Source organism: Daktulosphaira vitifoliae, unplaced genomic scaffold (assembly GCF_025091365.1).
Source record: "Daktulosphaira vitifoliae isolate Bord-2020 unplaced genomic scaffold, ASM2509136v1 Scaffold_5, whole genome shotgun sequence".
Lineage (NCBI taxonomy): Eukaryota > Metazoa > Arthropoda > Insecta > Hemiptera > Phylloxeridae > Daktulosphaira > Daktulosphaira vitifoliae.
In genome coordinates, this window is record NW_026099576.1 from 21,893,667 (window position 1) to 21,920,166 (window position 26,500).

General features: G+C 25.5%; 1 long non-coding RNA gene across 4 annotated transcripts; it reads left to right on the top strand.

The window, feature by feature from the left end:
- The first annotated feature begins 1,024 nt into the window (after nt 1–1,024).
- LOC126907971 (uncharacterized) lies at nt 1,025–11,789 on the top strand. Of its 4 annotated transcripts, XR_007704656.1 has the most exons (9): nt 1,942–2,337; nt 5,823–6,005; nt 6,910–7,068; nt 8,500–8,633; nt 8,707–8,855; nt 9,501–9,549; nt 9,614–9,696; nt 10,057–10,219; nt 10,740–11,789. It is a non-coding gene; the product is annotated as an uncharacterized LOC126907971 (long non-coding RNA). The 4 variants fall into 4 exon arrangements; XR_007704657.1 differs by lacking the exons at nt 9,501–9,549; nt 9,614–9,696 and adding an exon at nt 1,025–1,118 and having other exon boundaries at nt 2,046–2,337; XR_007704658.1 differs by lacking the exons at nt 9,501–9,549; nt 9,614–9,696 and having other exon boundaries at nt 1,944–2,337; nt 6,904–7,068.
- Nucleotides 11,790–26,500: the final 14,711 nt, after the last annotated feature.

Sequence of the window (26,500 nt, forward strand, 5' to 3'; positions counted from 1 at the left end):
AAATCAAAAGAACCCAAATTTAATAGAACCTATCGTCATCAAAAATTAATAAAGGCCCCTTCAATTTTAGAAATTTAGAAAAATATATTTAAAAATTGTGCTACCATAATTTTCCACTCAATTTTTGAACATTTTTTGAAAGGTATAATCTTTATAAAATTAAAGACCTTGAAATAAATTACAATATACAAAAAAAAATTGTTCTTCTAGGAGAAATCGGCCGTAAAATTAAAAAAAAACATAAAAATGACAACTCTACAAATTATTGTGAATTTTAATTGAATCGAAGGTATGTTTATAATAGTAATGTGGAGTACTTCCAGATTATATATATATTTTTCCTCACTATATCGCGTCCACACATTGTTGTGCTGGGTTTTTTAGTTATATTACTATCAAAGATATTGCCCATATTTTACATATTATAAAAGGTGATATTTTTATTCCCTCGATCTTAGTGGATTTGTTATTTTTACCATTGCCCGTTATTTTGCCTCCACTGTATATTTTAAAATGTTAATAACTTATTAAAATACTAGTTCAATAGTTATTTCGACCAATCATTATATTAATTCGATCACTTTTTATTTTATTTTATGTGTATGTTGTCATTCAATAAAAATAGGTTGACACCTCCATGAATGAATGAATGAAAAACATACTATAAATTAATAATTCCAGAAATATATAAAATTAATAAACACCAAAGAGAATTTTCTTCATATAATTAATGTTTCAAGAAAAAACCAGTGGCGAATATTAAAATGATTAATCTATATTATGTTATAATAAATTGTATTATAAAATATGTTTATATATATAACAGCATAACTAGACACCAACCAAGATACTAGAGAAAAATTAAATTTATCATTTAAAACCTATGGTATGAATATATTTTAAATATTATTTGATCAAGTACACCACGCCACATTATTTTTTGACTGTTTAATACGACTGTTCTCGTAATAAAACACTATTTTAACACTATATTTATTTTCCACTTTCAATTGGTAGGTATCATGTGGAATTCTGTCAAAGTTACCAACAATTATATGTTCGTTGTTAAGATTAATTGTTGTTGACTCAGCAAGTCTAGATAATTGCTTCAAAATGTGGTCTGTAATTTTATACATCATTTTATTTAAATAATTTAAGAGAATAACTATCTTGCTTTCGTTTAACAAAATTGGCTGTCTTGACCAAATTTGTTCAAGTGCATGCGTTGATATGATAGAAATTGTTCTAATTTACATTTAATGTTTCAACTTTATAACAGTTTGAAGTGCGAAATGAAACTCTTATGTAAATAAACATTAAGATTATATTAAATTTATTCAAGTATAAGTTGTTTTCAAAATTCCGAATAAATTATAATTTTATGATCTGGAAGAAAGACCAGCAAAAAAATGACTTTACAACCATTAGTTTCCTTTATTTTTGAACATCAAACGATTAAAAGTTGATTTTCAGTAAATTTGTTATTTAGAAATACATTCATCATTCTTTTTAATGAACTTGAACTAAAAAAACAACTTTGAACTAAAATGCGACGTATTTTAATTTAAAATGTTTCATTTGTTAAATTTTCTCTATTGTAATTTTAGTTTATGTTATTTTATTAAAAATATAAAATTAAACTTAAACTGTACATAAAATTTTAAATTATTACAAAATGGAACAATAATATTAATTTTATAATACAATTGAATAAATTTTGTGGATAATAATATTTTGCATTTTCCAAGTAACTCAAGTGTTTCTTGATTATAGTTTGTATGTATAAATTAATTTGTACTGTTTTCTTAATTTGAAAATAAAAATACGTCATTTAGAATAATATTTTTAACAACACTAAAGCTCTTTTAAAAACTAATGTTAATATAATTTTATTTATAATATAATAGAAATAATGTTATTTCTTACAATTAAAAAATATTTCTTATGGTTATTTTATATATATAAATTTTTTTTTTCAAAAACTTATAAATGACTTATATAAATATATATAGATATTTTTTCTTTTTTTGTTTAATTATCTCCAGAGATTTTATTTAGCAGAATTTAATTATTTACGTACTCCGGTTTTCGATGTCGCGAATAAAAGTACCAATTCAAACTGAAGAACTTTTACCACGCGGGTGAAATGTTGAGGAGTTTAATTATCACTTAAGAGAGCGTTTTACGGGTGAAAAAGCGGTACAAAACTTATGACTGAAATTTCCATGATATTTCCATTTAAGTCGGCATTAAAACAAAATCATTTGTTATAAAATTAAAGAGAACAACTGGATAAATTCAACAGCATAACAAAAGAAAATCTCGTTACAAGAAATAGTAAGTAAAATTGCAGTTTTTACAGTAGATTTCCTTCCAAAATTATGATATTAAATTTTATTCTGGTTAACCTTAATTATGAAATCTTAAATACTTAAACACGTTTACTTGCACAAAGGCTGTAGTTCATTGTTTTTCTACTGTTAATGTAAAGTAAAAATTACAAACCTTATGGAAGTCAAGATTTTTTAATGCACTGAAAGTTCTTTTGTTCAGTAGTAATTATATAAGTCGGAAATATAAGATTCAAACATATATTTATCTTTTAATAATCAAAAATGTTTGTTTTTCTTTTTATGCAAGCATAATTGTTCTGAACTGAAGTTTTGTTTTCATACAAAAGAGTAGTAGAATTTTAATTTAGCAGTTCACATTTATTTGTCATTTAAGTTTAAGAAATTAAAAAAATATATAATATATAACTACTTAATTAGTTTTCTCTTTGAATTCTAATCTTGACATCTTAATATGAATGTTCTTAGTTATAAAATGTTTATTATATTATTTGTATTTAATTAATATTGTAAGTGTTCTTAATTGAAATGTAAATTTTTTTTTCTAATTTGAAAAAACAATTTTTTTTTATGCTTAAGAAATTATGTTGATAGCTAAAATGTATGTAAAAAATTATATTTTAGTGTAAATATTTATTAAATTATATTATGTTGTAAGAAGTTATTAGTATATATTCCCTGCCTATGCATATAACTGTCAAAAGTCGTACAAGATTGAACGAGTTTATAAAAAAATATTTAAAATATGCCTTGAATCAATAAATCAGTTGATATGATCACTGCACAACAAAAAATCAAATATTTTCTGCGGCAAACAATTTGACAATAGAATCTGAATGGAATTTTGTCGCTGATTCCGAATCTGGCCATAGAATTATCAAATTAATAATTCTAGATTATTAAAGGTTCGATGCGAAGCTGAGAAGGCAATTTATAATAGATTCTACTATTTGAGATAATAATTTATAATTAATGACTACATAATTAAAACACAATTTAAAGCTTTAATGAAGTAGTTGCAAATCTATGCTTCAAGTTAAAGACAATACACAAGGCATCCAAAATTGATTTTGATAGTTAATTTTACAAAAATCAAAATTTTGATATTACAACAATATTTTTATGAAAATTATTTTTAATTTTAAAATTAAAGTGATTAGAAGTATATAATATTGATGTCCTTACAAAATATACTTTCAATGCGAAGTTGAGTAGGCATTAATTTAACCATCATGTATTTATTTATTTCTTTAACCCTTTATTTGATTTATGATATCATAAACAAACAATTTTTTTTTTTTATGTAGAAAAAGATACAAAAAAAAAACCCAGCACAGGGGGGTCGCGGCACAGTGGTGCCGTGGTATAGTTGGATCAAGTATAATGATATCTGACAGTGATTAAAATTACTATCAAAAATAAACGCTTCGATGCAAATCTTTAGATTGTGTTTAATTTTAAAAAAATTGGAGTATTATTCCAAAAGCTACATGATCTGCTAGTTTCTTATGAATATCTTGATTAAGATAAAGTATGTCGAATGAAAAAGGGATTATTAAAAAATATTCTTTCTCATAAAAAAATTGTGTTGATCCATACACTTTTCAATAAGTTATAGCATTATAAAGTTAAAAATATAAAAAATAAAATCGAGAATTTTCAGAGGTCAAATTTTTTTTTTTCAAATTAAAGTACATTACATTAGCTTTAATTTATGATATATATAAAAGTGTCAGACCTTCCGGAACATTTTCAAAAGTTAAGTTGAAAAAGTTCTACATTCTATATGCATTTTTTATATTTGAAGCCCCCCCATATATAGGGAAATAGTCTGATTTAAAAAAAAAGTATATCCAATGAAAGATGTATATAAATACTACTTCTCATGAAAAAATTGTATTGATCCATACATTTTTTAAAAAGTTATAGCACTTTAAAGTAAAAAATGTAAATTATAAAATCGAAAATTTTCACACAAAAATAGCATTCGGTAGCCGTTTTCACCATGAAGACAAGTCCAGAGGTCAAATTTTTTTTTTTCAAATTAAAGTACATTACATTAGCTTTAATTTATGATATATATAAAAGTGTCAGACCTTCCGGAACATTTTCAAAAGTTAAGCTGAAAAAGTTAATTTTTTGAGAAAAAGTTGTCATTTTAAATCCCCCCCTGTGAGCTGATTAAGTGTTAAATTTACAAAATTTCTATGCCAAATGATAGGTAAAGACATCAAACATCTATAAAAAAAAAAATTATATTGATATGTTCATTTTTGAAAAAGTTACGGCATTTTTTAATAAAAAAAAATTGAAAAAATTTCGAAAATTAGCGATTTTTAAATTTGTAATTTTTTTGGAGATTCCCCCCATTTACGGGGAACGAGAGAAATTTTTTCAATTTTTAAGGGTAATGTCTTCGACTAGATACAATTTGTGATCTTTTGACGTATCATTGAAAGAAATCCGTTCGGTGAGAGCTGAGAAAAAGTGGTAACGGACACAAAAAAAAAAAACACATCTTAGTAAAACCAATACCTTCTCAGCTTCGCATCGAAGCTAAAAGTACTTATGATAAAATATTATTATAATCAAGTAATTTTGTAAAAAAAAAAAACAATAACTTGTGGAGAGGCTTCGTATTAGCGGGATTAACGAACAAAATAATGAGAAATTTTATATCTAACTACTAAAAAAATTTTGTTTTAAAAAAAAAACTCAATTGTTTAATTTTGTTTAAATCTCTATTTCTATGTAGCCTTTCAGTACAATACTATAAATTGCTAATTTACAAACTTTTGATTTTGATATGTATAAAATATTGAACTTATAGGCTACTGTATAGAATGAAATAGGAAATTATTATAAAGATGTATTTACACGTGTTACACATAAAAAAAAATCAATACATTTAATAAACTTTATTTGTCAACCCTTTATTTTAATAACGAAAGAAAAATTGATTTAGTGAACATAAATAATGCTTTGATATAAATTTTATTGAATTAATAAACGTGTGTTCAATATTTAATAAATATTTTGAAAAATTCATCTGCTTTTAATAAAACAATAAAGTAAAAAAATATATCTCAATTCACATTCGGAAAATCATATATGAAAATAATATAACTAAATCGACAGCTGTCGAAATGATAAAATTCATTATTAATCATTACTAAATTATTCCATTTGGAAAAATTTAGCTAGTAGTAAACACTAGCTGTTGACATTATAAAAAGCTATTATCACTAAACTATCCGCTAAAAACTATGCTATGCTAAAATGTTTACTAGCTTAGTTGATAGTTGAGTCTTATAAATTGTACATTATCGTGTTGATAAAATATTTATAGATTTAATAATAACGTAGTTATTATTACCTTTTTAATAGTTTGTTATTGAATATAATGTTTTTTTATTGATACAATCCATTAACATCATTCAAGTTAATAAATTATTTTAACTTACTTTGCAGTTTGATAACGGAATTTCTATGAATATTTAGGGTAAATATACTAAAAAGTACTTCTTACATTCACTAATCAAGTTAATACTGACGAACAATTTTCAAACCTAATTTTGAATTGGCTGTAAATCGAGTGACGTCAACGATGATTGTGTACATCAATCAAGTTAAATTAAGAACTAAATAATACTTGTACGTGTTAATTTAATTAAAACATAAATTTGTAGTAATAGATTAAAATAAGATAGTTAACAAACTATATAGTAAAAAAACCAAGCGGCACAATATGCACGTGACATAGTTTGGACAAGAATAGATGATAGTAATTAAAATCACTATCGTAAGAAACGAATCGATGTAAATCTGTAGATAGTGTTTAATTTTAAGAAATTGATGGACTATTCCAAAAGCAAAATCTACTCTTATTTCCTTATTTATATCATTATAAAAAGTTTTATGATCTATAAGTATAATACATGAATAAATAATTATTACTGTAATTAAATACACTATGAAATAGATAATTAAACATTCAGTATTGTAACTTTTATGGCGAACGCGTATAAAAAAAAAATGTGTTCAAAAACAATTTTATATATAATTTTTTTAAGGGTAATTATGGAGCCAACCTCGTAGAAATAGTACAAAATAAAAAATTTTTTTTTTTTTTAAGTTATATATTTAAAATTAAAATAAATATTTTTATATAAAAAGTAAGGGAAATTTGTTCCCTAACCCCCTTTCTTAATACACCAATTTAGTTTACGTTAATTTCTTAAAAACACTTTCATATAATTTGTTACATTTTTTTTTAAATTTTCAATTTTTACACAAATTGTAAAATCAAACTTTTTTTTCGTTTTTACCATAAAGTCAAATTTATTTTTCAAAATAAAGAATATTAAATATTTATATAAAAGTGTAAATATTTCCGGAGCATTTTCAAAAGTTAAGTTGAAAAGGTTCTATTTTTTGTACGCGTGTTGTAAGTTTTGGCCCTCTGTAAGGGAAATGGTCCGATAAAAAAAAATATGTCGGATGAAAGGAGTACATAAGTAAAATCGTATTAATTCATATATTTTTCAAAAAGTTATAGAAACATAAAAAAAGAAGTGTAAAAATTAAGTATGTTATGGGTATAGACCATATCTTCAGCGATTTTAACGAACGCGTTTCCAATCCAGTAATTGTACAATGCATTTCCAGAATGATGAGCTAATTTGAATTTTCCAAGGCCTTTTTCTCAATTTCAAAGGTAGACAAAAAGAATTAGATTTATAAAAAATATTTGTTTTAAATAAAAAAGAAATACGTAAGGATTACAAATAAAATTATTTTGGTTCGTTCATTTTTCAAAAAGTTATAACAGTTTTAAGTACTAAAATACAATCATGATAAAAGGTGAGTTTATACACGAAAATTGAACTTTTTATTTCAATTTCGACGGCCATTTTCACATGGTAGATCGTCCGGACAAAATTGTTTTTAACTTATCGTACATAACGTAAGGTCTTATTCAACAAATATACACTTAAAGATTATACACTTGCACAGAAATCTCAAATAGATATAGTTTAACAGTAATAAATGTATTAATTAAAAAGCATAACTTTTAGCCAAAAAATATATTATATTCTCTAATCGAAAAATCTAATAATATAATAAATTTAGTTAGGTTTTTAATTAATTATTTATTAACTGACCATAAAATAATAAATCTAGTATAATTATTGTACTTGGCATAAAAAATTAAACTTTTAATATATTTTTTTTTTTTATAAAGAATAAGCGTTTTTCAAAGAATAAAATAAAAATAAATAAGTAAAAATAAACAAAATTAGTTATATTTTTAAGACTTTTACACGTTTTTTACTTTGTGTAATATTTTTGTAGGCTATTTATTAAGAAAACAACATTGAAGTTATTATTTTTGAATTTGTTGTAAAATTTCCTTTACTTGAGTTTTATTTTCATAATTCTAAGTTAAGCAAAAATAAAAAAAATGAAACATAAATGAGTTATATCTAATAAATTTGCCTCTTCAACTCAACTTTATAGGCCCGGGGACACGGGTTAACCTTAACGGATCAGTCCCAAATTTTGCATAGCTCATTTTTTTTTGAGCATTAAAAAACAAAAATTAAGGGGTCGCGTAAAAAACACATTCGATTTTTGAGTATTCAGTATTTTTGTGCCACCCTAGTATATATATAATATATAAAATAATTTGTTATTGCATCTTTCAATAAAAAAAAAATTGTATCTTTACCATGTAATTACTTTGGCCTTGAGAGGAAGAATTGTGATACTTGTATCCCCTCCAAATTATCTTAGTGGGTAAAAATAAAAGGAATGAGTAATTTTTAAATGAATAATCCTTATAATCATTAAATAATCTTTCAAAGAAACTATGATTCACTTTTAATAATTTTTTTTAAGAAGTAATTGTTTTATTTGAAACATTTTATCCATTCAAAATGTATATCTCAATATAATCATTGCAAATAGCATAGGTAAAATAATAATAAAAATATAATTGTTATTGCATAAAATTGAAATTATATGTTATGAAAAGATACATGACACTTTTTATAGTTAAATAAAGTATTGATATTAATGTCTAATTTGACTTTTGGCTTCACCAAGTATGATTTGCGCAGACTGAGTCGAGAAACGATTGTTTTAGGATGAAATCAAATTAATTAGAAATTAGGAAGCAAGAACTAGAGTTTATACGACGCTTGAGAATGGTTAACCCAATTTCTTATTCAGCACTCTGTCATAGAATTTTGTTTGACTAAATCTCAGTACTAACTAATGGTAATATGTATACGTATAGCTTTTCTTTAACATCTTATTAATTCCTCGGTGTCTTCATTCTGTCCGTTAACAGCTGTCTAATGGTAATGCTTGTATGAAGCTTTATAACATAGGAAGGAAAAGGATTATACTGTTATACAACGGAAGAACATGATAAATTCACGTTCATTGATTAGAGACTGCCGACGATATCTAAAAGCAGCTTAGAATCGCGTCATTTGGGTAGGTTGTAAAATATGTTTCCTATCCCTTTCCTTATAACATCCTCGATCCTGCGATAATTGATGTTCCGCTTAATTATTTTAGCTAAGCGCGTTTGTGCAACCGTTTTTCAAACTACATAGAAAGATTAATAATTTTGCATATAATTTTAGGAAGTAAATTTTATTTTCTTAATTAACAGTTTAAAATTAAAATTACTAAGCATGTACTAAATGTTTACTGGAATAATTATGATATGAACACATTAATTATAAATTATGTTTAATCAATTCACATAAGAAATAGTAACTTAAGTCTTAAGATTATTTTTTCGGCATCTTTCTGTTCCTATCAATGTTTCTAAAACTTCTGAAACTAAACAAAAAGATTATTTTCAATAAGTACAAAATTTAAATAAGATTGCTAACGCGCAAAATACGCTGTGTAATGTTAGACATTGTGGGGACATTGAAAATTTGTTATACACTTTGCATATAATTTCTAATATTCAATTATTTTGCACGATTTAACTCATAAAAATGAATAATATGACAGAAATATATTCATTGTAGTCTTAATAATTAAATCTACCTAGACAATTTTTATAACTGTTTTTAAAAACACTACAGCCACTGACTAAAGTCATATTTTTGTAATTTTTCAAAGAGTAACTACCGAAAACCAAGTAGAAAAATGATAATAAAACTGATCTAAAGTTAGTAGTCATCTATACCCAATTAGTCAACATATCTAAATAATAATTTGACTTGAAATTATAGAATCTATTTGTCAGATTGCGCCTAATAGAGAAAAAAATAGTCAAATATGTTGTGATCGGTACTTCAGAGCAGCAGCGAAATGTGTAAGCACATCAATTTTGCGGACCAGTTGTAGTGCATAAATTTAATAAACTTAAGAATGTTAGTCATCAGTGACGGCCATTATGATGTTACCCTCTTTTTAATGATTGACAGTGTTCCCAAAGTTTTATTCACTCAGCGGTCTCAATTTACAATAAACGTGCTCTTACTCATCGGTCAATATTTCAATATTGTAATTAAAATACTATAAATAATACGTTGGGTATTTAGGATCGGAATATTTATGTTGGATGAAATGAAACTGAAAAATAAATACTTAAGTAAACTCTAGGGGTCTTGAAATAATACTAGAAATGTGTGTTTCTATTGATTTCAATTTATCTTGTGTTATTTTTGCTTAGTTACCTTTTCCAAAAAAGAAACAGACATTATTTGTGAAAAACGAAGAAAATAAATTTCTTTAGCAGTGCACATAGTTGACAAAACAATTAATACGGTTCATAGGCTATTGTTCAGAACATTGTTAGTTTAAGTAAAGGGACGTTAAATTGTAACATTGTTGATGTAAGTGTCGTTTTTGTTTTTGTTTTTCCTTTTTCATGAACCTTGAATATGTGCACATTTAATTAAACCAAGAATAGAAGCGGGCTCAAATTGAATTCAGATAATGTATCCATTGTTAATACTACGTGTGCATCTTAAGACCTCTTGAAAGGTATACAAACGGGTCGATACTCAATGGTGTTATGTCGACTTAGTATTTTAATACTTTCATACTTATAAACATCATAATCTATCCAGAGTTTATACGTTTAGAACACACTGCGTGTTTTAAACGTGTTTAAAATACCAACATTTTCAAAAGTTACATTATGGGATATTTTAAACTGTTCATTTATGTTTTAAGCAATGTTTTATTTTTAAACATGTTTTTTAACAACCCTAAATATATCTAATTATAGATATTGCATAATAACTAATACGCACATTATTAAAATTATGCAGTATCTCCTTATTGAGTGTAACTCTTTAAATATTAAAGAACATAATTACCTGCTAAAATGAATTTGTTTATATATTCTAGGAAAATGGGAAATTAATAAAGGGTATGAAAATTATACCTGATAAATATTAAAATTAGAGCGAGGGGGCTGACTACATATAAGAAATATATGGCAAAAGTACAAAAATTGGAAGCAATTTTCTTAAATTATCACACTTATGACGAGAAACACAAATATTGACGCAAATATTATCAATACGAATGATGGCAAGACTGAACTGGAATATATTTTAGGGAGGGTACTACTGGATGCTATTACCAGGAAATTTTTTTAGGATAGCACTAATATAAATGTAAATTATTGAGTTAATTTTGCTCATTCTAATTTTAAAAAAAGTAGAGAAAAATATTTTTAATGGACAAAAAAAATAGCCATTGGGTTTGCCGAAATTGAGAACCCTGGAAGGCATAATTCTTAAATGCGGTCCTGTATAGACTGAACGGTGACTGACGACATACGGACACGACCGCATGTCTTACGCGTATGTTAAAGGGGATGTGAGGATAAAAGGTGTTAAAGACAACCATTTTCTACCCAACACTACTCACGAGTAAAAAATATGAAAGTATCATACAATTTCCAGCTAGTAAATCTTCTACTTGCATAAGCTGAATAATACGGTTTCATTATCAAAAATGAGGTACATGTCTATGCGAATGTAATAAGTACACATTGCATTTGAATCACGGCAACCGCAATACATTATATATCTTTTGTGCTTTTCTTCGTAATGCAAGTGACCTGATTAGACCAATGTTCACATTTGGTACGATTGAATTATTTTAATATCACAAAAGTATATTTTGTTTGTAGAAATCCTAAACGATATGTACCAATCATAAGAATATTTGATATTTTTCGGTCATAACGTATGCAAAAAAAATACTCATATAAGTGAAGTAAGTATAAGACTTATAAGTCAAATATTAAAAAATTACTTTTCAAGTAGAAAGTACATCAATAAATTTTAAGTGCCAAACTTTATTATATACGGAGTCTTGGTAATGTTGATTATTTTGTGTTTACTGAAGCATGATTAAATATGGATACCTTTTATCTTACTTTAAACTTATGATTATAACATATTACTTGTTGATTTTAGAAATAAGATAAATTTATACGAAAGAGCTAATGGATTTATTTACACGTTTACATAAATATTTTAATGCTGAAATAATAAATGATCTAACAAATGATTATGAATAGTACTGAGTGTCAGTTTGAGAAATACATGAAGAGGCGGTGCGACAGGAACTTACAATTTACAGTTACCATGTTAACCTATTATATATTGCCTATATTTTGTTATGTTTTCCATGGTAATAAAATAAAAAAAAAAACCCAGCACAGTGAGGTGGCGGCACAGTGGGGTCGTGGCATAGATGATATCTGACAGTGATTAAAATCACTATCATAAAAAACGCTTCGATACAAATCTGTAGATAGTGTTTAATTAAAAAAAAAAATTTGTTAAAATAGCATATTTTTGAATATGGTAGCCATTTTCGCATAGAAGATAGGTCGTCGGGACAATTTTTTTCTTTCATTTTATAGTNTCGCATAGAAGATAGGTCGTCGAGACAATTTTTTTTTTTCATTTTATAGTACATAAAATAAGCTTTAATTTGATATATGTTTGAAGGACGCAGTATTTCCGGAACNTTTTTTTCTTTCATTTTATAGTACATAAAATAAGCTTTAATTTGATATATGTTTGAAGGACGCAGTATTTCCGGAACATTTTCAAAAATTAAGTTGAAAAAGTTAATTTTTGTAAAAAAGTTACTATTTTAAATCCCCCCTGTGAGCAGAATAAGTGTTAGATTTTCAAAAAAAATTATATCAAATGAAAGGGAAATATCTAAGGTTTCAATACAAAAAAATATTATTTTTATTTGTTCATTTTTGAAAAAGTTATGGCAGTTTTAAGTACAAAAAACATCCCGATAAAATGTAATTTTTATCGCAAACATTACATTTTTTTTTAAATTTTCGACAGCCATTTGCACATAGAAGATAAGATGTCGGGACAAATTTTTTTTTTTCATTTGATAGTATATAACATAACCAATGATAACAATGATATCAGGTGAAAGGTAAATATCTAAGGTCTTAGTATAAAAAAAAATTATATTGATTTGTTGTTTTTTGAAAAAGTTATGGAAGTTTTAAGAAAAAAAAGTGAAAAAATTTCGAAAATTAGCGATTTTTAAATTTGTAATGTTTTTGGATATTTCCCCCATTTGCGGGGAACGAGGGAATTTTTTTCAATTTTTAAGGGTAATGTCTTCAACTAGATACGATTTGTGATCTTTTGACGTATTTTTGAAAGAAATCGGTCCAGTGAGAGCTGAGAAAAAGTAGCAACAGACATAAAAAAAAAAAAAAAAAAACACATCATAGTAAAATTAATACTTTCTCCGCTTCGCATCGAAGCTAAAATTTTTATTTTATATTTTTTGTGTATGCGTATAATATTTTGTAAAATTTTATTTAATTAATTTTTATACTTGAACATGGTTTCTTATTTTGAAGTATATAATTATAAGATAAACCATAATGGTTATCAAACGCATTGAAAATGATACAATGTGATGAGTAACGAATGAAAAATTTATTTCATGAACTATTCATAACGTATTCAAAAAAATTGTATGTATAAATATTTTAAGACCATAATAGGTGACTAAATGACTCAAAAGAGAACACGTCATGTATTAGGGTTTAATCAGGTTGGTATCAGAGTGAAAACACACTGTGCAGTTCGTTTTATAAAATCATATGTTTTTAATAATTCTTCCTAAACACAATATACGTAGTCCGATTATTTAAAATTTATACTTAAAGACTCAGGAAAAAAATATAAAACTGAATTAAAAATAACATGGACGTATTACAACAGCGACTCGGAAAACAATACATGACTAGATAATTTTCATTTAATTTTTAAAGTTACTATAGAAGTGTTGAAAAATAAAAAAACGTGATACGCTTTTTTAATTTCCAATATTCTGTTTTCATTTTCTGTCCTCTGCACTTTTAAAACTATCATAGATTAAAAATAATTTATTTATGTTTCGCGTATCTCGTAGATATACTAAAAATAACAATTACATTATCACCAAGTTAGTATTACGCAGTAGTGCAAGTTGTATTTTAATGGCTTCCTATAAATTATATAAAATTTGAATTAGAAACACAAAGTAGTATTCTTACAACGCAATATCATATAATTCGAAACTGCGAATATATTACGTTTTTCAGTGTATTGGATTCTCGAAACACGAAGTTATTATTTGAAAACTGTGTGTACTGTCTTATTAAAACACAAATATGTTACAAATTCACAATGTAAATCTAATACTGTATTTTCTACTGCATATTCGTCCACATTTAAAACTAACATAATCGGGAGGCACGTTTAGCGAACACCGCTGGTACTCGTAGTATCTTTTGCCGTTGCGTTGTTTTATCCTTTAAGCCCTCATGTTTACTTCACATTAAAATGCTTACTCGCGTTATTAAAACTGCATGCTACTTCTACGATAAAGGCCGAGCTCAATTGTAAATAAAAATGGAACTAAAATATAAAAAACCCATAAGAACAACGGCAAAAGGAAACAACGTTTATTTAGCTAAATGATAATAGGCTATTAAATCCTCCAGAGAACTAGGTAAAAAAATACAATGTGTTTCGTGTGGTTTAATAATAAAACTCGAACATTTTCCCAGCAAAACAAAACACTAAATGTAATTATTGTGCAGGCATGAAGCTTGTAGGTTTACTTTAATAAATAAACAGCGTGTCGTGGTAAACGTATCGGATAATATTATTTTAATTGAATTAGACACCGATTGGAAATTGTGTTTGAATACACATGATCTGCGTAACGGAATTCCTTGTTTAACTGACACAATATTCGTTTAATTTTAGGTTATTCGTGTAAAAATAAGTAATAATCCATATCACATTTCAACATTTAAATCTTAAGACCAGTAATGTATTATTTTTAATAAATATAAATAAGATTTTATGTTAGCGCACTAGTTATAGCTTCGTAACTTTTAAAAGATGTAAAACAAAGTATTTAAATTTAATTGAATAAATATTGATTTCAAAAAAAAAATAGTAATAATAAATCGGCTAATAATATTAATAATGCAGTACACTGTTTATTTTATTTTTATTTAAATAGGATCGTTTTGCAATGCATTTAATTGAAAATCAAATTTGTGCACCTATTTTTACAGGCATATAACTAAAATAAGAAAAATATCCAAAATATTATTACTAGAACAAGTTAACATGATGATTTTTTACTTAGATTCACGCGACATCTTTGAAAACATAACGTCTATGGCAATATAATACAACCACGCATTGTAAAAATGGGTTTTATTTTTTTTTAAATTGTAATTTTGTTATCACGTCAAAATAACCATTGTGTTGGTACTTGGATTTTATTTGTTTTTCATTGATAAGGTGGTTTGCACAATTCAAGTCATTAAATAATTGGGTTACGGCCAGAATACCAAGTGATCCAAACATCACATTGAAATTTCAGAAAACTTGGTTTAACGTCTATTCATAGTGATTATCTCGTTTCAGTTGAACATGGTAGTAATAGTTCTGATATGACCACGATAAAAATTGTCTTTGATTAGTTTATCTATATGAAGGTTCAATTGAGGTGTTAAGTCTGAGATTTCAGATATAAATAGAAACATTTAATGACCCTCTTTTTTGATGTGCAAAAGATAAACCTACTGGTAGGCAACTTTACTTGATCACTGTACTGAGCTAACAAGTCGGATCCACGAATAGCATATAATGTATCTTTGTTAACAGTGTGAATCACATTAGGTTTATATAACTATTTTAAATAATGGAGCAACGATGCTAACCCACCAATACCTCCAAAATTAATACATTTGATCTATTCCTTTATCGTTCTTTACTCATATTATAAGTGCTAAAAATTTGGATAATTTGAATTCACTTCATTTTTTTTCAGCGATTGATTAATTTTGATGATATTCGTTGAGTGCAGATGGTGCGTTAAATTACTGAATGTCTCTTATAATCTTGAAACGCTCTTGAAGGATTTATTTTACAAAAAGAACATGTAAAAAATTTGTTTGACTTGAGTAATATTCTATAAGCCTTTCGCTGACAACAATAACGATTGATACGGTTAAAAGGAATACACCAATAAAAAATGTGAACAATATTTGAAATAATCGGTCTGAATTTTGGATTAAATCCAAAACTCGCTAAAGTGCCGTCGATAGAATCAAGCTTTTTTATAGAATTTATAATTACTCCCAATCTGGGGATATTGTTGTAAGTAATAAATTATAACATTTTCGTCGATAAATATAAGATTTACAATGCAAGAAATTGTGCATAATGCGCATAAAAAAATCATTTTCAAACTTTTACATAACAATGATATTATACTTACAAAGACTATGCCAAAACTGATTCCCGCAATTCCAAATCAGTTTATTGATAGACACTTAGAGTAAACAATTTATGTTAGCTCACCCGGTTAATAGATTTTCTTAAAGAGTTTTTTTTTTTTTTTGATAGTATAGCGGCATTTTATATTAAAATGGTAGTCGCATATTTTGTGTGGTGGGATAATTGATTAATTTTAAAAGTTTACAAAAATTGTACACTTTTAAATTTAACCATGAATTTTACACATATCATTATGGTTCTTAATGTAAAACATTTCACAATAATATTTCAAGTTTAAATATTTCAAACTTGAAAGTTTCATCGTACTTGAAATGTTTCAATGAAATATTAAAAAAATTAATATTTTTTAAAACAAATGATGAAGCAAATACTTTCTATATTTGAAGTTATATTGAATTCTAACAATTTTTAAATTTAAACATTGTATGTTTAGCTTTTTGAAGCACCCTGAATAAATTATTCTGTCATGCCCATTTCATCACTTAAATGCCAACAATATTATACAACAATATACCATTATATTATTGAAACATTTATAATTTTAACATTTTTAACAAAATATTTAAATTTATAAAAAACTGCTTTGTACTTGGCTCAATATTTTACAATTAAACTTTTAAAAACTATTAATTTGTCATTTAATTATTTTAACAGTACTTTAAAATAAAACTTGAAAGTTAAATTAGTTTCATGTTTACTTAGAACATCTTATTAAAAAAAAATGTATCGATTTACTCTTAGCATAGTAAGTACCGTGTGTATCAGTTATTAATATAAATAATTATATTCAAAAATTAGGATATGTTGCAATCATGAAAATTAAATCAATGTAACTTAAATAATTCATTGTACATCAAAAATTCCTTTAGAAGTATTATACAAATTCATCATACTCATATCGGATTGGTTTTTAATAACTCTATTTGATTTTTTACATTAATTTTATCTGAAATAGTTTTGTTTTTCTTATTCTTAGATTTAGGTATTTTAATATCTTTATGAGTTTTAAATCTCAACTGATTTATATGAGCAGCTCTTATTATATAATTATATATTATATTATTTAATTTTATTACGTATAAATATTTACATGACCTTTTTTGAATTATTACTGGTATTCACTTTAATGCAGTTTAAAAATGATTTCTGCATAATACCCTACCTTTTGGTTTAAAGATCTTAGCATACTCTCTTGTACTTTGGTTTTACTTTTATTTTGTTTTAAATTAACTTTTACAGTTTTTATTATATTTTTAAATTTTGTATTTAATTTATTTACAAAAGTTCTTACTTTATATGATAATATTAAATCAAATGGTGATTTTGTCGTTACTGTTGATGTTGTACAATTATAAGAATTATAATTATAAGTGGTAATATGTTTTCTTCCATAGATAGTCTGTTATACTTTGAATCTAATAAATATTTATTTACTGAAATCTCCTTTCCGCTTGTCCATTAAACTGAATATGGTATAATGGTGGTTTATTAATTTTTACATTATATTCTTTGCCATAATTATTATAAACATAAGAATTAAAAAGCGGACTATCATGTGATACTATTTATCTTGCTAAAACAAAATATGTAAAAACACATTGTAACATTTCTATTAATTTCTTTACGTTTACTCTATTCATTAAATTGACATCTACAAATTGACTAAATGCATCAACCAATATTAAATAAGTTTCTTTACCAAAATAGAAAAAATCTTTATGTACCCTCTCAAAATGTTTATATACCTTTAACCATTTAAATGTTACTACTTGTTTTGGTACATTTTCAGTTTGTGTTCATATCTCACACTTTCTTACTGCGTTGTTAATATCATTGGCCATATTTCTCCACCAAAATACTCCTTTTACCTCCATTTTCATTTTTGTAATACAATTATGATCTTTATATAATAGTTGTAGTACTTTTTCTTTAAAACACTCTAGTGTTACTGCACTCTCACCAAAAAGAAAACAATTATTCTGCAACCCTAATTCATTTTTCATTTTATAATAATATTTACATTCTTCTAACTTTATTTTCCAACCATTTTCTACGTATTCTATTACTTTTAATAATATTTTATCCTCTTTATATTCTTTTTGAATTTTTTCAACCATTAAATTAAAATCATCATAGTATTTAATATGTTAATAGAAGTTTCTTCAATATCTGTTCAATTTTTTAAAGGTAAACGCCATAACGCATCTACATATATCATTTGTTTGCACTTAAAACCACAATCACATATTAATAAAAACACTGCCCATCTTTGTAGTCTAGATGCAGAAACTACAGTAGTGCCTTTATTTGTACTAAGTATTTCTTTAAGAGCCAGTGAGTCTGAACATATTGTAAAATTATTTCCATAAATATACTTATGGATTTTTTCTACAGCAAATACTGTAGCTAAGGCGTCCCTAGTTTTTTTTCTGTTGATGATAGTGTACTAGATGAAAACATAGATTTTACATTGGCCACACACTAGGTACTCGTGGAAATTTATTTTTAATATATTTTAAAATACTATTTAATTCATATACATCATCAACAGTATTATACGAGTACAAATTTAAAAATATGGTTCCAATAATACCAATTAATTCTCTTGTAACAGAAATGAACTTAGAGTTTGTTTTACGCAGTTTTATTTTACTAAATAATTGTTGATAAGTATATTCGTTTTTCACAAAATCATATGTCACTGTGTCGTTCTCCATATTCAATTTTATACCGTTAACCATAACTAAAATCTTTAATGAAGCATCTGATTGATATTAGTATGTCTTGTTCACACCATCTGTCACACAATTTGCACAAATATTTCTTTGATTATGTTTGATAATTTTGACTGACCTTGACGCCAACTTGAGTTCGAATTTTTTTCATTTGTTCGTTTAATCCTCGTGTAACAAAAACGTGTAAAATGCCCAAACTTAGAACATTTATGGCATTGTACCGTTTTTGCTAGACATTCAACAGCCGACGTATGACCTTTTCTACATTTACCACATGTTTTTTTATTATGACTACCATTTCCATAACTATATTGTTTACGTACAACCAAGCTGATTTAGAGGGTTTTCTCTAATTTCTTTTTCTGCTATTTCCTATCACGCGGCTGTTTGGCCATCACTTGCAAATTTAACTTTTTTTAGTAGAACTGCCTACAATTTGCTTTCTCTGAAACCAAAAACGATTTCTTAAAGTCTCTTCCAAAAATAAACCTAAGTTTCAATTTTGAGATCTTGCCTTCAGTCTACTATATATTCCACAATACATAGCCCTTTCTTTTGATCCTCTTTAAAATTTCATTAATTTTCACTGAATAATACATTTTTAGTTTAATTATTAATTCTTTATAGTTTCATTCCTTAGAACATTCCTTAGGTACGTTAACTTCTTCAATACCAAGTACGCATCATGCCCGATAAAAGTTAGTAATAATGCCAATTTTTTCGCTTCTTGTAAGTCAACGAGTACAAAAATTTACTCCAAACGTTCTATGTATACTGATATCGTCTTTTGGGACAAATTTTTCATTGCTTTCAAACATATTTACTTAAAATTGTATTCGAACGAAATTAACACAACATTTTTTATTTGTATTATACAAAAACTGGCGCCTTATTCTCATCTTCGTTGCCATTTGATTGGTTACTATAAGAGAGATGTTACGCCAATACAAATAACTTTATGAGATAAGATTTCACATACAATATAGATTATATAACATTTGTAACAACATGAGTAATAATACTTCCATTAGTAGTGAATACGAATTTTGGTTTGATAAAATTTTGATATTCAGTTAAATATTTGATATGCGAATATATTTATGAAGAATATTTTTCATTAATTCAGTTTGGGATTTATAGTAACACTGTTATAGTTACCACTTAATAAAAAAAAACATGCTGGTTGCAACTTCGACTTAAATTAATTAAAATATACTAATTACCAATTAATATAACAAATTATTATATGGAGCATACAGTTGGATTGATTCTCGTTACTATATTTTGTACAAAGGAATAAATATAATCAAATATGAATACGGACGAGTTTAAGCCAACAAAAGAATTAAATAAATACGAGGCACTACTAGAATGCATGAAATGGAAGACAAATTTTAATATTTTTAATTAGTATCTGGAATTTATAAAAAGAGCAAATGGAAAGAGTAGCTATTTTTCTGAACATTATTGGAGAGGATGCCAGAGATGTTTGTGAAACATAAAGTAATTATATAAGAATCGAACGCATAGATTGAGTAATACAATTATTTGATGAGCTTTATAAACTTCAAATTGACGAATGTGTAGAATAATTCAAATTTAATGTTCGAAATCAGAAAATTTTTAAGATTACTTGGCTGAGTTAAAAAGTCAAGTAGTAATTGCTACTTTGACGAAATGGACAAAGATGTTCTAGCAGTAATGAGCTATGCTTGAAGTCAATGATACAAATAAATCAAGTAGTCAAGCAAAATTCAATAATACAATGGAAAAGAGATCTAGAAATCAATGAGAAAAAATTTAAGTTTATTAAATTATTTGTAGATTTGGGTAATAATTCAATAAGTCGTCAGCGATGAAAATGCTGTCCTAATTTAATATAATATATTCTACATCATTAAAAAAATATTGGTGACATGATATCATTACACAATTTACATAACTAACTTGCTTATTGAATTATTACATTATGATCTAATTAAGAAATTTACTGATGGATAATAACTTATTGACCAGTATTTCAGAAGCTATTACGTTTTTATACTTAGATATGAGGAGGAGTGAGGCCGAGAAAATATATATTATTATTATTATGTTTATATTTTGTTTAATTAGGTGGTTCGTAAAATAAGATTCACTCTGTATAATTTCACATGAAACTATTTCAAAATTTTAATCTTTTCTTGAGTAAATTAAAGTTTTTAAATGTGACTGTTAAATGTGCACTTAAATGTTAACAAACAGTTAAACTGAATATTTTTATTTTTCAAATCTTATTTCCCTAATTTCCTCATAATTGCTTCTTTTTTTTTTTATCAATTTCTAGCAGTAACGTATAAATATTTCTCATCTTTTATACAAATTTTATATAGATGAATCTATTGAAAAATGATGTTCCGAAACGTCAAGAGCTTGTAGATAATTTATGTTAAATACATAATACTTTTTCCAATTTTTGATAAAAACATTTTTCATGTTTATTAATCACTTTGCATATATTTTGAACTCAAAGAATAATACATGTTTTATTTGGTAAACAAAACCAATTAACCACTAAAAATGCAAACAATGTGAACATACAATCCTGAAGATTTAAAGAACAACTTTGAATACACCTAAATTTTTTTGCTTGACAAATTGAAATTCAATGTAAATAATATAATTATAATATAATATAATAATTAGTACATTTTTTAAATATTCCAAATTTATAACATTTATATTATATACTACTATATAACTTTATACATTACATTTCTTTAGAAAACTAAGAAACATGCTCATAATAGCGTGCAGAACTTAAGTTCAATGTGTGCTACCAAAGAATAAAGCTCCTTAAGGTAATACCTTTTTTTTACTTATCAATGAAGTCTTTAGTGGATAGTCAGTTTTCACCCCCAAACCTAAGAAATCATAGGCATTTTTATAGAAATTTTGGGAAAGAGATTTTATGGAAATTTTTCATTGAGTCTTTTTAAGACACATACAAGAGGCAGTCATAAAATTAATGCCCACTCCACAATATTAACATTTTGTAGTTTGCAGATTTCAATGAATCTTAATGTTTTGAGTATTATTGCTAAAGTATTCTACACGACTGTATTATACAATACAGTTAGATATATTTAGTATACTAATTCCATTTTTTGTTAAATGATAATTTTATCAGATTTTATAGAATACAATTTTATTTATTTTTATAGAATATTGTAAATATCCAGCTTATTGTAAGAAATCATTATTTCTATAGATTAATTTTAGAGGAAATTTACAAAAATTAAATAAAACCTATTAATGTTATTATTTGGGGAATAAATAAAAGTAAACCTGTCAACATTTTATTTGAACGGGTCGATAACCAGTATCATCCTGTACGAAAAATCAATTCTAAAAGAAAAATTTTAAATTATAGATTATTTTACAATATTATTATTATTTTAAAAATGTTTGGAAACAATATTTTATACAAATTTCCCTCCTAAACTTAACCTATTTGTGTTGCTTTGATTTCCACTACATTTTCAAAGAATTTTGGTAAATTTTTAAACGAATATTTAAGTAACAAGTATGATTAAGATTTTTTATTGACAGATGATTGAGTTAACATGTATAACATTTGTCTTTAAATTTAATTGTTATTAATTACATTACTAATGTCGACGTCGTCATTTCGTTAGAAGAACTATTAGTAAATGCTGCAGGATAAAAAATCATCGAAAAATATAATCAAGTGCTTCGTATCGGTTGTTGATGTCAGATTCAGTTTTACATTATAGATGTAGCTCGTATTTATACGGGTTTGGTTACACAAATTTGACAGTCACAGACGCGTAAAACATCAAATTTATTGAATTAAATTTATTCTTTCATCTTACTAATATTGTATACTGTGTAAAATAAATCAGTCGTACACGTGCAGTGTATAGTTTATTTATTATTGTCAAAGCATTATAGTACAAAGCAGTTTTCTTTATTTGGATTATAAAAACACATCGATTATTAGATAAAAATGATCAAAGACAGACTTAATCGACTATCAATAATATTAAATTTCTATTAATATTATTATCTAGGTCATGGATTAAAAAATGAAAAACAAGCAGACCAGTGAAAAATTTGGTCGTTATTTTTGGTGTGACACTTTTGTTTTAGTTATTTTATTAATTTAAATATTTATTTTCTTTATGAAATTTCTGTTCCTCAAAACTAAAAAAAAATGTGTTCATTTTCTCACTAGTTAAACAAATATATTATCTACGTGAGTCTTTTCAAAAGTGATCGTGGTATTATCCTAAAATGTGAGTAATACCACGTTATGTACGAGCCATTCCCCCAGTTTCCCCTACGCCTAAGAACATACTCGTACTATACAAATAATAAAACATTTTTTGCATCGCTTAATGGATTTATCAAATAAAGTTCAGTTCAATAAATACACTTAGTTTTCGAATATACATGGAATATTCAATGAAAGCCCATACTTATGAGCATGAGTATTTAGTATTTTGTAGGTATCCAGAAGAGAATTTTCAAGTAGTATCATTTATGTTATTGTTTTATGTTTATTATAATTATTTTACTGTTATTGGGTTGCTGGTTATTCCATTGTTTTAATCTATTATTCGTCACTGATTTATAGTTTGCCATAATCATATATAATATTCAACAGGCGTTCTAATTATTTTTATCAGAGCTAATTTTTTTTTCATGGGAAATGTGCAATACATAAAAAACTCATCGATACAACAATAGTATTACATTATTTTATTATATGTGTACCATTAAAAAATTATCGTGAAAAAAAATCGTCTATAATATAGCTTCATAAAAAAGGACCAAATTAGCTAATTTATCACAATCCCATTGTGTTTTTATGAGCCATTCGCCCTTTTATTTTCAATATCATCAAAGAAAATTAAACAAATATAATTTACGATTTATGATAATTTTTTAGTGAAATTAATCACTTGACTAAAACGCATAAACACAAAAATTTTTATTTATGGTTGAATATTATTTGCAAAATTTACAAGATATCTATTAATATCTGTTTGTTTGTGTTAAATAATAGTGACAAATATGTTTAAATTATGTTTTCATTGAGATACAAACTGAGAATGATCTTATGTTTTCAAAATAAAATATTTAATTTATACAATTAAATTTCTAATAAGTCAATTTTACATTTTTATCGATTAACATTCATATAATATAAATATATATACATATAGAGGAGAACAGGCCTAATTATAATATACAATAAGATTAATATAAGCGTTAAGTATTTATAAAATGTTTCTATGAGGTACGTTATTTGATTCGTAAATGAAAAATATGAAATATTCTGTTCTTATAAGGGTCTTTTTATTAATGTTAATGTTTCCCTAATAAATTTTATTTGATTTTCTCACTCAATTGTAAGAAATGTTTTTGGTTTTTATACTTGTTAACTATTGATTAAATTATTAATTGCTAATCTTTATCATTTTTTTTTTTAGAGACCAATGAAAATTTATCAAGACAATCAATATATTAAATAACTGGTTTAAATTTTATAATTTATACATCACAAATAAACTATTACAAATTAATAATTTCAAATAAAATTAATTTAAGGAGTGCATAATTGATTTTAAAAAATTTTCATTATAACTATTTTATTACTATACTTATCGCATAACCTTTTAAGTTTTACTTCAGTTTTTTCATAATTAAAAAAAATTTCCTTTTTTTGCTGTATTGCTCACTATGTTTGAACCACGTTAACCACGTTCTATTTACCGCTACTTCTATACGAATTCTATACACCAATACCTTAGGCGTTTAATGGTTTTGTCCACAAAGCTTAAAAAACTTTCAGCACTGTTGTTGGTTCTTTCAGCATATTCTAAAGTTATATTGTAGACATTCCACAGGTTTGGTGGATAAAAAGGAGTTTTTTTTTTTAAAGTTAGTACTTTTCTAGCGTTTACAAATTTTTTATAAGTTCAGTTAACATAGCTGCTATCGAAATGGCTTACTAAATTTTCCGCTTCTGTAGGCATTATTTTTTAAAGAAATACATTCCCTTTGGTATATCTGGTACTGGTAAAAATGACAACCCATCTAGCATATTACAAAAATGTCGAAATATTTCCTTCCCTTTGATGGACAAAATTATTTCCATTTTTAAGAAAACTTATGAGATATGTAAACAACTTCACAAAAATGCAATCTTAAAGCCGATATTTATCTATAGGAGCAAATGTAGATATCATAGTGAGTGGTTTTTTCGCCAGCTATTTTATTATTACAAATTTATTCGATCATATTTTAAAATTCAGCTACTTTTTTCTATAGAAAAAATGGCCGCCGGATATTTTTTTTCTAGATTAGATAAATCGATTTTCTAGAAAAAAAAAGATTTAATTATACTTTTTAATTATATAATTTAAACAAGGAGCTTACAATATAAATTATGAAAGGAAACGATATTATCAATCTATTGTTATAAAAGAAATTTGTGTGTCATTATTATTTTATGACACATTGCTAAAAATGTATAAAGAATACATAGAATGACATTTATAATCATTCTGATTAAATATTCTTCATCTATTTAGTTAATATAGATTTGAAAAGGACACATTCGGTTTAATCTAACGTGAGTGCATAAAACATCGTATTACTTTTTTTTAACTTGACGCAAATAGCCGAATGAGATTTTTGTATAAACCTCTTATTTAAAAATACTTGAAATCTTGCTGTTTAAATCTATCCATTATTTCTATACTTCAAACTTACTTCTAAGTTTAATTTGAATTAGTGTTTTGGCGGACTTTTATGACATCGGAAAACCACTACTAGAAAATTCAACACCAGATCTCACTTGATAATTTACATGCATTAATTTTGTTTATGCTAATTTACATTTCATTCAATTAATGTAGAATTGTAATAAGCTTTTCAAGTATTCTTTCTAAATGTCAGTGTCAGGAACACGACGTGCGATTAACTTTAGTCCTTTTAAATGAATTTCCACAACAGATATAACCCGGTTAATCGTTTGTGAAAGTTTGGTTTGAACGGAATGAAACTGTTGCTTGTTTAAGTCCTTCAAACTGTTATTGATTTCAGTCGATTGACTGGTTTACTTAACTAGTAAAAAATGTACCTCGAAAACAACGTTAGCAGAAGTATGTTCTCTAAAATTTTGTTTAAAAAACGAAAAATATTTATAGAATTTTCTTTTCTGAAATTTAAACTAAAGCGTTAAAATAATGAGTAAGACACATTATTAATTTGGTTTTTACTGTTAATTCAACATAATAATTATGTTGGTATAATTAATATTTTATTAACACGTTTTTCCAGCCCTTAGAATTGTGTGAGGTAGAGTGAACAATTGACATTTTTAAATAGTAAAAACTATAAAATTCATTTTTTGGCTTTTAATAATTTAATAAAAATAATTGAAAAGTGTCATGAATACATTTTTGACAATGTGCATCGCATAATTTTCAAATACATATTAAGCGACATAGCGTTTTTTTTTTTTTTTATTCATACGTTTATTTTAATA